Raw genomic sequence first — 13,179 nt, 5'->3', positions numbered from 1 at the left:
AAGTGTACGTTATAACCGACATGGCTCCGTAAAACACAAAAAATAACTGTTGTGAGTAAAATATTACTAAAAATCACTAAAGTAAGATTTAATTAGTTGTAAGAATGTGTGACGATACTGTCTAATACCCTAAGATACAGATGTTGTGACGTAATAATGCTAAAGCAGTGAGGCCGGGCTTCTGCGTTTACAGCACTACTTTTAATGAGCAAATTATGATAATGAGTCTGCATAAATCATTACTTTTGATGTGTTTTCAGGCTCATTAACTTGTTAAGAGTTATTAATTAATAACTGAAATAGATTTTAAACGATAGCAGCCAAATGCGCAGATGCATTTTAAATTGTCTTGATAAATAGACTAACGTGAAGCGCATGTCCAGAATTTTACATGCTAGATAAATAGGCAGATGCTGTCTACCCTAAAATTTGCTATTCTTGCGTTTTCAAGTCTTGTAACTGCAGACGTATATCACACACACACACACACACACACACAATCGGTTCAAAATATCATTTTACCAATTGTACCAATTGTACCAACCTTGTAAATTTCATAATAATTTCGTGTCAATCATATATCTGAACGTAGTTTTTCTTTAATTATTCACGTGGTGATAATGAGGCAGTTAAGAGAATGATATTTCCAAATTAAAATGTAAAATCACCGCTAATAATTTTATGGATACAAGATCACAGAAATTTGTGTAAGTTGTAAATTTTCAATAAAAGTTTGCGGCAAATTTGTGGATATATTTTATCGGCTTCGATACAAAGATCAAAGAAATTTACGATCATGAAAACGGTGATGTTATATGGGTATGAATTGCCAGTTTATGTACTTTGGGTTTATTTACATTCCTTCTGTTATTGGTTTCTTGTCTTTCATCTTGATCACTATTTAAGATGTGCTGTTTTGCTATACCCCCGCCCCTACCCTTCACCCCAAAACCATTACTGGCACTGTCCCGGTCCATTTTAAACAAAGTTGCGCTGTTTTGCCTTTGAGACTATACCTATTTTCAGCGTTATTATTACAATACTGTTATTAAAAATAATTTAAAACTTACTTGTACTTTGTTACCTGTAAGAATAACCATTAGGATATAGTTTCATTTAAAAAAACGTCCGCAATTCTTATGTAGTCTAAAACACTATCAAAACAGTATTTTAATATTGAAATATTAAAGGATAACACTATATTAGCAGTCAACGGAAGATGTCGAAAAAAAATGTTTTTCGTGATAAAATTATTTTTGTAATGTCATAAATCATTCTAAAATTTTCCAGCAAGCTGTTAAAATATGTTTTCCGTTTAGAGTTCATACAATTTATGCTACATAAATATTTTGTCAAATTTTTGTCTTATTTTATTTTATTTTTTCCGTAATTTCGTTGATCTTTTTTTATACAAAAATCTTTTCTTCAAATCATGACTTTTAACTGAAAAGAAAATAAAAATTTTGAAGTGCAAAACTACATATGCATATTTTGTCGAAAATTTTTTTCGTCCAGATAGCATTGTTAAATTTTACTTCTATGTATTTTCTCCAAAATGACAAAGGTGAAAAAAATCTACAAAATTGTAAAAAAAAAATAAAATTTTTTAAAGAAAAAAATGTTAAAAACAATTATTGTTAAATGTGTACATGTGTATCTTCTGACTGATAAATTTATTTTTTATCATTTATATATAACTGATAAATATGTCGTAGAAAATAATAAATAATACAGTAAAGAGGATATTATAGGCGTTGCATGTAAAATGCGATATACCAACATGACAATAATAATAATAAATTTATTCAAAGAGGATAACAATGTAGCTAGTCTGACATAAGGTCCTCTGGCATAATAATTAAAATTTTCAACCTAGTATGAAGTGAAAGTCATGAATAGATTAATAAGTGATGTTTTACATCTTTATTTACGAACTATAATTGCACACAAAATGGAAAAGAAGTATTCAGTTTCAGCTGGCAAAAAAAAAACTTAACTCCATTACATTGTGCCATTTTGTCTTTCTTTTTCTTTGCGACCAGTGCAGACCAAGATTAACAGTCTAGTTATGGTCTGCACTGTTCGTTATACAGTCGGTAAATTTTCGGTGACATCCCTTTGAATAATAAATGGCATTGCCCAAATTGAACGATGGACCAGTTCATTTTAGAAATGTAGCAAGGTAAAGGTTAAGTGAACACGGAAACATATCAGTAATTCAAAGTACAACAAAAATCAACACTTTACACTTCTATTTAGAACCAAAACGGAGACTGATAAATGTTGTGAGTGAAGACACTTTTCACATTTTTAAACTGACTGGTTTTCTTCTAGAGAAATAATCATTAAGATGTTCGTGACTGATTCTGCCATAAAAACAAACGTACCAAATTAACGTCTTCAGGTTACTGTAAACACGTGCTAAAACAACTATCAATTTTCAATTTCTTATTCAATTATGTCAATAAAATTCTTCGACGAATAAGAAATTTCCTTAATTTCAATAACATCAAATAGAACAATCGGCCAGGAATAAAACATATAAATAAAACATGGAATGCCACAGATATTTGGCGAGATCCTATTCAATCCTACAACATTATGTTCGTTTATTTTCTTCTAATTGGTTTAACTGTGATAAAAACGTTATAAACGGCGTACTCGTCTGGCTGTAATCTGCTGCCTCATGAATAAAGAAATCCCTGATTTACTCGCCTTAACATGCATGTTTATCATGAAATTGTCATTTCACAAAAGGTTACCCGACTCGTTCATCGTTTTTCTCTATGGAGCAGGAATGACTACATCAGTACGGTTCGTGGGCGTTTCAGCTCTACCTTTGATCAGTGTAGAATCAAAGAAAAAATATTTATTAAGGGCCTAACTGTTAGAACTGAGGCTGATTTCCGTTTAATATTTCCAGAGTAATAATGATAAGTCAGAAATGCAACGAATGATCATTACTTCGTTGTGGTCTAAAGCCTCTAACAAGTGTCTTTATATCACTGCCTTTATATTTCTGATTCCCAGTTGTTTTGTTTTTTTGTTGTTTTTTTTTTTTGTATTAGGACGTATATATTCGTTTACAGATTCACAAAAGCTTATGGTGCCCGCTGTCCTTTACAATAATCATTTCTGAATTTACACGTTTTTAAAATAGATTTTTCTCTTGTTTCACTTTTAATCTATTTTAGTGTTTTTGTATCATATGTCACATGAAATTCGAATTTTTGACAACTAAACGTCATGCTTTTTTACTACAAAAATGAGTTTGACAGTTTCAACAGTATGTTGTTCACACAAAATACATGTGATTAGAGGTACATAATCAAGTATGTATAATACACATACAAAAATGAAAGGTTACACAACAACCATCTTAGATTTCTGGCGGACTATCCAGGTCCTCTGATTGAACATAGAATTTAGCCATAGATCTATAAAAACTTGGTTATTACTTTTCTTAATAAACATTGCTCCTTAGAATTACGTTAGAAGTTTCACAAGTCAGTTCAGATCCTGAAAGCACATTTTATCATCCATTTAAAGAAATCTTAATCCCAACAACAGGTGCCTTGAGGACGGAAAAAAGTAGTTCCGTTAGTCATATCCTGACACGACCCTAGAACTCCGAGTAACCAATCCTGGAGTCACGTTTACCCGCTGTTTAATCCTAAAATGAGCAACTGTACATACCAAGATCAAAGGAGACCGAATGTTTGTGAACTTTAACATTGTTTCTACATAGCAATTTTCCCCCAAGAAACTGTGGGAAAATAATTAAATTATCAGGATTTTATAATAAATAGTGTAAGATTTTTATGCATGCATTGGCAACAGGTTTGTACATTTGTACCAAACATCTATCAAATATAAATTAGGTAATAACCTTTGCTGTTGCACAGACAAATCCTTTGATAAAAAATGCAGTAATACATGTCTTCGCCCAGCAACTTTTTTTGTTTATTTTCAACAAATTTACACACGATCGTAATTGAATAATATATAAATGTCCTCTTCCTGTGTGGAAGTAAATAAGGAATTGTATCTATTTATCTAATGTCCGTTATGAAAAAAAAACTATTAAAAGAGGGTGAACTAATTAAAAATTTATACATATTAAAGTTTAAACCGTACGCCTTGCAAAATCAATAGATAAAATTGTTCAGATATGAAATTCAAAAAACGCGGTTTTTCTATAAGAAAGAATAAAAAATAAAAGTCGGATCGACAGAAATCAACATGAGATGCACATTCGAAATGGAATGGTATACTCATATGCTTTTGACAATTGTAGTTCTCTTATTACCACTATATTCTTGTTTCAAGTCCACAATTTTAATTTAATATGCAATATCTCTTTAATACTTGTAAGTCGTTAATGAACCTGTATATACGTAGGATACATCACCAGTCACATAAATATAGCCACAATTAAGGTAAAAATATTATTTTTATAGAGTTCACACCTAACAGGTAGTTTTCTTAATTCGGACCAGTTCTTGTTAAAATGAAACACACAAAATATCAATGATTCGTAATTACGGAAGAACATTAGTGACAGGTGCATTTTATTTTGCCCTTTTATCTGCAAAATTGGAACGTCTGTCCATCTGCCAAAGTCCAAAAATGTTAAAGGACTACTTTTATTGAGTATAAGACGGTAAATGCAAAGTAGATACATCTACTTACACTGTATATTGCACCCATAATGGAGTGAGGGACTTGAACATACACTACCATGCATCAATATATTACTTACCCTAGCCTCTAGACAGCTACTGTACACTTTATATATATATATAGGTGTTTATATTAATATATATAGATGCTATATATACATATGCATGTTCAGTATCTTCCTGCGATGGGGGCTTGAGCTTGGTCGGTCAAAACAGTGAACTACAAGTTCGAACACTACTCGGCCACCTCCTATGACCTCTCCTCAAATTCTAGAGTTGCCCAGGTACATGATATTGGTCAGACTCATAACTACACATTCATGCAGGGTATGTCTGTATTACCTCGCCATATCGTACCAGAATAGGTATAGGAAATCTTTCAGACAAACAGGTTGAACAAAACAGTGACATTTTCAAGAGCGAACGCTATCCGACCATCTTATATGACTTTCTGGAGCTACCCGAATGTTAAACATTTAGTAAGTAATGTTGGTCCGGACATAACTTACAATTTCGAGTTACTATGTCGAAATTTCGCGTTGGTAAATAATATACACGTGGCACTGATGCTCTGTCGTGCCTTATTGAACATACTTATGGAGTAACATTATACGTGTAAAGACAGCTGAACAAAATAATTACTGATGCACCGCAGATATTATTGCTACTTTTGCTTCAATAGTTAAAGCTCTACATGGTGCAGCTGAAAAAGAAGAAATTCACACAATTATGGGGTACTTTAAGATGACAAAACACGGACATTCGGCGACAAAGTTCTGTAAATGGTCAGTTATTGGTAACGGAGGCAACTGGAGTGTGACATGCTGTGCGCATGCTTAGAATCTTGTAAGTCTAATATCCGACGGGTATAACTTTTATTTACACTGTCTTGTAACATTGGTACTAGCAAGTATTATTCTATAATAACCAGTTATAACTTCGCACTTCTTGTCTGTTTATATATGTGTGATGTAAATTATCTGCACATCCATGCATAGTCTGCTGTATGGGATTGTTTAAAGGTGGATAATCAGATTTTGGCCATGTAACGGATTTGTTTGAAACTTTAGCATTTGATCATTTACACTCATTTATGTTCACTTAACACTTAATACAAATTAGATTTTCACTGAGGTATTTTTAAAATTTCTTTTCCATACACTGTTGCCCAACCAAGATAGAGTATTAATAAGTATAAATTTATTAAAACATATTTGCCTAAGAAATGTATAAATTTAGACATTATTTAATATATTTGTAAAATATTTTGCATTAAAAATTATGTATTAGATGGAATTCATTAGACATACGAAGTTTGAACAATATTATAACCTCCTATTGCTATCTTGGTTCGCAAGCCAAGTAGAATAGGAAATAATGATTCAGACTAACTCAGCTTTATAAACTTGCATTTTGGTTCAGATTGTTCAATATTGATAGTTATAAATGCAAATGTAAAACTAGACATTTTCGAATAAAAGAAATACCCAGCTTTTTATATACTTTCATATTAAAGGGAATACAAAATTTTATAAAAATATAAAAATATACATTCAAATAGGAATCTAACTCTATGAATCGGTCTTTTTGTTCCTTAAATATTCTTTACCAAATATCATAAAAGTAAAATGTCATTAAATGTTTTAAATGTATTGAACCTTAAGAGAGGCTCTGCGTTTATCAGATCTTTAACATCGTTTTCAACCGTTATAAAGGCACGGTCATCTTTCCAACAATGCCGTATTTTTACACTTTTATGTAACTTTACACTAAAATTATAGTGTACACAAAGTATGGTAGATGCCATATGGAAGCAAAAACTCTGCTTGGGAAAATTTGGTAGACTATGGGTCGCTGAGTGCATTTTTGATGATATTTTTGTTTACTTTTATGTACTTTTAAAACGCATGAGCTCGGGAGGTCTGATTTAAAATTTGTTCTGCCCAATTTGTGGTTTGCTGTCTGGGCATAAACAATTTTAATTTGCTAACGGTATGTTTTGGTAACTGACAGATTTAAGTACCAAGAAAGTTGAAATTAAACTGATTTACAGTCAAGCTTTGCAATGATTTTGTTATTGCACGTTTTATTGTTTGAGGGAGTACATGTGCGGGAAAACAGGTGGAAGGTATAAGAGAAAGATTTGCACATATGGAAAACACATGCAAAAGGTAATAATATGGAAAACACATGCAAAAGGTAATATTTCTCTATTGTTTGTGGTACTTTAGCAGTACTTTAGCAGTGCATACAAATCATGTTTGGAATAAGAACATCTTGTTCATGTAATTTTAGTTTTCAATGCAATGGTAAATTGAAAAACAGCGTCATTGAGGATTTGAATGCTGTTGTGACATCCACGTTATTAAAAAATAATCTAGAATGCATCATTGACTAAATAAGCTTTATATGCACAAAATACAATGAATTAGCGCTCCTACAAGATTTATGATGTTACACGATGATATAAAATTGTTTAGTAAATGTCACGGACATTTTAAGGTCTCAACTTCAGTTCACTAGTGAAATTACATGGAATGAATATTTATCTACTTCCTACATTCTTTGTTTAGTAATAATAATAATAATAATAATAATAATGTTATTATTTATTTATTTATTCAAATAAAAATTATTTATTTATTTATTGTGTGGTTTATCATGCCATGTGCTTCAATGAATAAAGTTATTATGTGTGCATTACATGGCAAGATCGTCCCTCGATGAATAATATGCCGGGTATCTCATTATAGCAAGCAAACTTGATATACAGGTCGAATCCAAATTGTTACATAAAAATTCTGATATATGGATTGTCAGTTACTTGCATAGAACAGGTTATTGCTGGGCAACTGACGGCTGTATAGAACGTTATTGCTGCAATCGACGGTTTTATAACTTTATAGTTGAAGCACGTCTTGAAAGTTGGTTTACAACATTGAGGAATATGATTCCTTCCATATTTAATGGAACAGTTTCAAACATTGATAAATATCACGCTACAGATGTACTCATAAATAAAGGTGTTCCCAACGCAGTTTTTCGTGTTTAAAGTAACCCCTTTGAAGTAAAATGTTTATTTATTTATTTCTCTCTATATATTTATTTATTTGTTTGCTTATTTATTTATTTATTTATTTGCTTTCACCAAGCGGATCAGCTCGTCGTTCTGTAAAATGAATCCGTCATGAAAGAAAATCTCCGAGGTGCAATCACACCGCATCTGCGTGAAATGATCCGACAGAGGACGGATAGCATTAAATTGTATGTTCTGTAAATATTTTTTTTAAAAAAACTGTTATTTTCCATCAATATGTTTGCTAGATATTTGATGGTTATTGGGTAGTACTGAAATTATTAATAATTCTGTATAATTAATTCTGTATAATTAATATTGTACAATTATTGACCGGCAAGCCATTCAAATAAGTGTTTTATCATATGACATCAGAAATAAATGTTCATATGTTTAGCTTATGTGTCACAGACGGACCAGCAATTTATATTAGGAATCATGTACTATCAATACAGTTTACGAAGGCACAAATGTGCGCGAAAACACACACAAACAGAACCATTTAATAACAACAATTCAAAAAAGTACAGGGAACTTACTGGGAATGGATCATGTTTCACAATATCACTGTAAAATTGGAAAATGTGACACGAAACATTCATCTATAGGTCAGAGACCACCAATTCAAAAAAGTACAGGGGACTTACTGGGAATGAGGTAAGTGTATACCTGGGAATAAAGTAACATCTGTGCGTTCTGATTGGTCAGTCATGTAAACAAACCCAGGAATTGATAATTTTTTCAAAATTGATATTTTTTCACTGCATTTACAGTATTTTATTATACATTTTGACAAAATTTGCTACATTTTATGTGTATTCAAAAAAGTTTTATCAAACGAATTTCTCCCGCCATGTCAATGATGTAAACAGGGGCTTATCTCATTCACACGAAAATTACTTAAACAAAGTATCACTATTCATATGTTTTTCGTCCGATATTTTGGTAGAACTAAGATAGTTCTTGAAAAACTTGTAATTAGATATACATGTTTCGATGTATGGAAGGCCGTACACGCCATAATGTTACAATGTAAGTCTATGGGAAAACTGGTGGTCTCTAACCTTATGCTTGGATATATTAGCTCTGTTGGACATATATACATTATCAGGTACATGATGGCGACAACTGGAAAAACAAAACCAGGCCACTTGATGGAAAGCCACTGCTATGAACAAACGTGACTACAGCTTACTTATGTACATATTATAGACGTAGAAATTTAGTCGACCATCTCAGCAACATTCGAGGTTGCAAGGTTCTGTTCTATCTGATGGAACGTCTAGCCGCCAAATCAATTATTATTGTTGTTGTTGTATTTTTTTTTTTAATTTTCATTATAATCAGTATACTTACTTAAAACTTGTCTATTTTTTTATTTCAGGTGAAAACATAACAGTAAATATTTGAGATATACCTATTGTATTGCATTAATGTGAAAACAATATCGGAACAAAGGCCGATCATCTATTCCCGACGGAAAATCTTAGCTGGATTTGAAATTTCAAAGAACGCATGCTGAGTCCCCTGGCAGTGCCACAGAAGATGTCAATAGAGGTCATCAAACTGTAATTAGTTCCTTTGATGTTTTTTCGTGCCGCCACTATCATTTGTATTTTCCATTACATAGCGTTAATTCAGCTTCCATAAATTGAACATTATTGAAGGAGCGAGAAAGAAATGAGCTGGAAGGCAGTGCATCTTATATGATAGAAAATATAGGAAGATGATAAATAAAATACGTACATTTGTTATTCATATATAGGCCGACATTGATTTTTTTGCTCGGAGGAAAATAGTACGTGCAATAAACGTGAAGACCGTTATATATGAATGTCTTTTTTCTGTTACATTTTCTTTTTGCATGCCATTTGTTAATATGTTATAGAGACAGATGATAAGCTGTAATGCTAAAATCTAAATAAACATTCTGTTCTGTTTTGTTCTGTTACTCTACTTTTTGACTCAGTTCGGGTGGACTCGGGAAGGTGGAAGCAGGAAACACCTTCCACATCGTAAAGTTACTAAGTTGGGACTGTCCAAAACAGTATATCAATATGCTTTGGAACTGTGTCGTCTGCTGCTTGCTTCTTTAAAGGACAAGGAAAGCCTGACAATAAGTTAATTTCATATTGAAAGCCATTATCAAGCCTTTCATAACGCTGAATAAAGTTTTTAAAATCGGACCACTATTTAAAATGATATGGCAGTTTGAAATTTAAGAAAATTGCTGATCATGGAGGCAGCCATTTTGTGTGCTTATGACGTCATTTACGCAGTGCTGAATTCTCTTTTTAGCAAATAACCTATTAAATAAATTAATTATCATATGTTTCTTGAATGTAATATGTAAAACATGCTAATTTCTTTCATTATAGCTGCAAAAAATAGAGAAATTATTGTACAGAAATAAGTAAATACAGTTCCGATATGTGTCTAGAAATTTGATAAATCCGCCATTTTGTTTTTGTTGCCATGGAAACAAAATGGCCGCCATTTTAATCAGTTATTTAAATGCTAATAAATTTCTTATTTTTAAGTCGATTTTGAAACTTCTTTCTCATCTTTAAATGGTTAAAGAAATCCCAGCAGATGGAATTAACATCAAAACAACAATGCCTTTCCCTTTAATATCTGTAGATTTCTTGAAGACGACCTTAGTTAAATAAAAGATAAATGTTTAATTATCTTGTGTATACTTGCATTTAGCTGTATTCGTGGACAAATTAATTTACAGTATCATCAATGAAGATGTTACCAAAGGGTTATAGCAATTTCTTTTAATTTTTTTTCACCTGCGTACAGTCTTTATGCTGTAAACATTTGCGTATGCCATATCCTGATGTATGTTTAAGTGCTGATGTTTGATGTATTATACATTTGTCAATAAAATACCATTAAAAAGAATATTTTTGTTACATATAAGTTTCAAAGATAACTGTCATATTTCGGCAACATATATTCCAAGTACAGATTTATTCTATAAGTCATAACGTGACTATTTTTATACCTAACATATTTCGGTTCCAGGGGGCGTGGACAGAATAAACCTAACCTATATATAGTATCATTTCAATTGGTGTGCTCGTGCTAATCTTCTTTTAGAATCTCTGCAAACATCGAGCACAGCAAAACGACGGCAACGACTTTTGCAACAATCGTTGCGCCAAAGGTCGACTTTTGCAACAATCGTTGCGCCAAAGGTCGACTTTTGCAACAATCGTTGCGCCAAAGGTCATACAGGAACATAGTCACACAGTAGCATAATAATGTGTGTGGAGCATTTATAAGGAAACTACTTTTAGTTGGAGAAGTTTTCACATTCTAAAACAATTATCTGAAGCTATATCCGCTATTATCATAGACTCTTCATGTTCGAATTGCGTGATTTAGCGCTGTTTATTCGTTGTATATCCGAATAAGATCACGAAAGATTCCTGTCATATATCTAACGTAATAAATTTCTAGTCATACTAGACGCTTGTATGTTTCAAGTATGGTGGCTCTATACATGTCGCTGACAAGAACCGGATATTCTTTTTCTACCATTCAATAAACTTGAATGTAGAATATTTTTACTATTTTTATATTCGAGCGTTTAGAGCATATTCTTATCTGTGTCGTATACATGCATTTTGCTATCTAACAGGGTAAGTATGTAACCAAAGCATAAAACTTAACTTAGGCCAGAGTTTTTTTATCTTTCGTTTTACGGGAGATTTTTGAAAAATGAGCAGGGGGAGGAGGGAATAAAAATAACAAGAGCTGTCGGATGACAGCGCGCTCGACTATTCGAAGAATTGATTGAAGAATGGGGTCAAAATATTTCCATAGATTTTTAGACTAAACAAAAAAATGGATTAAACAAAAAATGTTCCTGTATTTGTGGATTTCGATTAGTCTTGCACTAAATGGCAATGTGTGACCATGATGGCAAATATGTTAAGTTATATGATAGGCAAAACATGGACTTATATGAAAAATTTAACTAATTACCAAGTCCAAAAAGGGCCATAATTCAGTCAAAATAGTTGACAGAGTTATGTACTCTTGCCTACAGATGGAAATCATGTTGATAAACTAGTGTTAAAAGTTTCAAAGCCACAGTTCAAATAGTTTTGACAAAACGCTGACTTGTAAGAAAAACTGAACAAATTTTAAAGTCCAAAAAGGGCCATAATTCAGTCAAAATAGTTGTCAGAGTTATGTACTCTTGCCTAAAGATGGAAATCATAATGATAAACAAGTGTTTAAAGTTTAAAAGCCATATGTCAATTAGTCTTGACAAAACATGGACATATACAAAACAGAACCAATTTCCAAGTTCAGAAAGGGCCATAATTCAGCCAAAAAAGATGAGAGAGTTACGTACTCTTGCCTATTGATAGAGACTATTATACTGAACAAGATATAAAGTTTCAAAGCCATATGTCAAACACTTTACACAAAATATAAACTGGTACGAAAAACTTAACCAAGATTTCTAAGTCAAAAGGGGCCATAATTCAGTCAAAATGCTTGATGGAGTTATGTACTCTTGCCTGCAACTGGACATTGTGATGGTAAACAAGTGTTGAAAGTTTCAAAGCTTTATCTCAAAAGACTTTGTCAAAATGTGGACTGGTACGAAAAACTTAACCAAGATTTCTAAGTCAAAAAGGGGCCATAATTCAACCAAAATGCTTGATGGAGTTATGTACTCTTGCCTAAAACTGGACATGGTGATGGTAAACAAGTGTTGAAAGTTTCAAGGCTTTATCTCAAAAGACTTTGTCAAAATATGAACCGGTACGAAAAACTTAACCAAGATTTCTAAGTCAAAAGGGGCCATAATTCAGTCAAAATGCTTGACAGAGTTATGTACTCTTGCCTACAACTGGACATGGTGATGGTAAACAAGTGTTGAAAGTTTCAAAGCTTTATCTCAAAAGACATTGTCAAAATGTGGACTGGTACGAAAAACTTAACCAGGGTGTGACGCCGACGCCGACGCCGACGCCGACACCGACGCCGACGCCGACGCCGACGCCGTGGTGAGTAGGATAGCTCTACTTATTCTTCGAATAGTCGAGCTAAAAATAAAAAGCTTGAAAATGAGCATCTCGGAAAAAAATAAAAATAAAATAGAATTTTTTAAGATTTTTTTTATTTTGATGAACTTTCGTTTCAAGTTTTGTTTACTTGTGTTTGTGTCCAGTATTTAACATTGTGATGTATTGTTATGTTTTAAGACTATAAAAGCCATTTATATAGGATGAACATTGAATAAAATTTTCATGCATGCTCGTGAATAAACTGCTTCAGGCACTGTAACTCACACTGGCAAGTCTTTAAAATTCAGAAAGCTTGTTTTACTTAATTTAAGTGGAAGACAAAAATTATTTTATCTGTTACAACAGCCACAGTAAATTTCAGTGACAG

General features: G+C 32.3%; 1 long non-coding RNA gene across 1 annotated transcript; it reads left to right on the top strand.

Annotated features, from left to right (window-relative positions):
* Nucleotides 1-6,650: 6,650 nt before the first annotated feature.
* On the top strand, nt 6,651-10,875 carry LOC123562677 (uncharacterized). Its single transcript, XR_006688605.2, has 3 exons — nt 6,651-6,853; nt 7,835-7,946; nt 9,143-10,875. It is a non-coding gene; the product is annotated as an uncharacterized LOC123562677 (long non-coding RNA).
* The last annotated feature ends 2,304 nt before the right edge of the window (nt 10,876-13,179 follow it).

This window comes from Mercenaria mercenaria, chromosome 2, assembly GCF_021730395.1.
Source record: "Mercenaria mercenaria strain notata chromosome 2, MADL_Memer_1, whole genome shotgun sequence".
In the NCBI taxonomy this organism is placed as follows: Eukaryota; Metazoa; Mollusca; class Bivalvia; order Venerida; family Veneridae; genus Mercenaria; species Mercenaria mercenaria.
The sequence above is the reverse complement of the archived record's forward strand: the minus strand, read 5'-3'. Positions and strand labels throughout refer to the sequence as shown.